This window comes from Cantharellus anzutake (assembly GCF_015039405.1).
Source record: "Cantharellus anzutake strain C23 chromosome Unknown EI90scaffold_35, whole genome shotgun sequence".
Lineage (NCBI taxonomy): Eukaryota > Fungi > Basidiomycota > Agaricomycetes > Cantharellales > Hydnaceae > Cantharellus > Cantharellus anzutake.
In genome coordinates this window covers 361,783-363,391 of record NW_024066985.1, presented here as the reverse complement: position 1 = coordinate 363,391, position 1,609 = coordinate 361,783, and the positions used below count along the sequence as shown (strand labels likewise).

Sequence of the window (1,609 nt, the reverse complement as noted above, 5' to 3'; positions counted from 1 at the left end):
CATGAGATGGTAATGGTGTATGGTGAAGAAATTCATGTTGTTAGCGCTATAGACTTATGTCATGAATTCAACTAATGTAAACCGGGTGACTAGACGAATGACATAAAATGGACAAGCCTGGTATCGAACCCAGGACCTCTAGCGTGCATCCATACACTACTTGCCCATTATGCCAGGGAGGTTACTCCATCCCTGATGGTTATTCCAACATATGGAAGCTTGGCTGGGCTGATGTGAGGAGGATCAATGTAAGGACCATTGAACATTTTCCCATGGAAAATGTTGGAATAGTCGGGAATTGAACCCATGTCCCTCTGGTGCAACAGTGCTCTAACCCATTGAGCTACTATCCCTGGTCTCACCAACCACCAAACCTGGGGTTTTCAACCATAGTGAGGCTAACCTCAAACCTTGGACATTTAATGGGTGCATCTATGGCTACACCCTACAATCGAGAGCAGTGTCACGACCGACAAATCCCGGGGCTCCGTCAGTGGCGAACCAATGCTGATAGGCGAAACCACCGACCCGAAACCCATCCTAACCAGCCCCCAACCCAATGTCTGGCCCCCTGCCTTATTGCATGAGACTTGGCCAACAATCAGAACCTAGACCCTGCCAGCATTCCGACCTTACCTCCAGTTCCCGAGCCCTTGGCGCTCCCGGCTTTCAGTCCCTCCAGTTCCTATGCCAGCCTTGTCTCCATCTGAACCACACTCATTGCTTCCCACTGTGTGGTCACAGCCATGCACCGCTTCCATGCATTCTGCACCCTCTGCCCACTTCTGTGCCCTCTGCCCACTTCTGGTTGCCCTTGACACCTCTGGTCAGGTCAACACTCCCACTCCCCTCTGTACCTCTGTTGGCCTTCATGCTGTCCTTGTGTGACAGTACTGACAGATCAACCTCTGTTCACAGACTTGTGTCGGCACCACACCGACCCCGCTTATTTGCGGACTTGTATCAGTGCCGCGCGCTGACCTCCACTTTTGTCCTCTGGCCATTTTTGTCACTTGGCAACATACCATTCATTCCTTGCCGAGTGCCTATTATGTTCACCCATTTCATTTGCTTAACTTGCCAATATTGGCACTTGATCCGTGTGCTATTGCACTTTCCTATTCATTCATTTAATCTGTCAATATTGGTACTTGATCCACTTTGACTTTATTCATTCCTTGCCTCCCATTTCCTGGGTTCTCATCCTTGGTTTAGTTTGACAAGTCCCCACTCATTTCTGCTTATTTCCACACTGGACCGACCGGTCCCTCTTTTGATTTCTCTTACCTACTTATACCTTGTAAATACTTTCAGGGACCTCAGTCTGAAATCAACTAGAGTACCCCCATTCTGTTCTGAGTCCCTCCTTCTGCAAAGGGGGCTTCCCCCCTCTGAGTCCGTGCTCGTGGAGTGGACACTCCTCCTACAGGTCTGCTCTGCCCACAAGTCTTGTTTGAAGTCCGCTGTAAGTGTCAGTCTGTAAATATGGGATCTCCCCCAAATGTCAAGCTCAGGGCACAGTGCTCCACCTGAGTCGCTGAGGCCACGATCCCACTCTGCTAACCTTGAACAGTGCTTCCGGATGCACCGCATATTTCCACCCGCATAT

The 1,609-nt window shown here is 50.0% G+C and overlaps 1 non-coding gene across 1 annotated transcript; it reads right to left on the bottom strand.

Annotated features, from left to right (window-relative positions):
- Nucleotides 1-283: 283 nt before the first annotated feature.
- EI90DRAFT_t150 lies at nucleotides 284-353 on the bottom strand. The gene has a single exon. It is a non-coding gene; the product is annotated as a tRNA-OTHER (tRNA).
- Nucleotides 354-1,609: the final 1,256 nt, after the last annotated feature.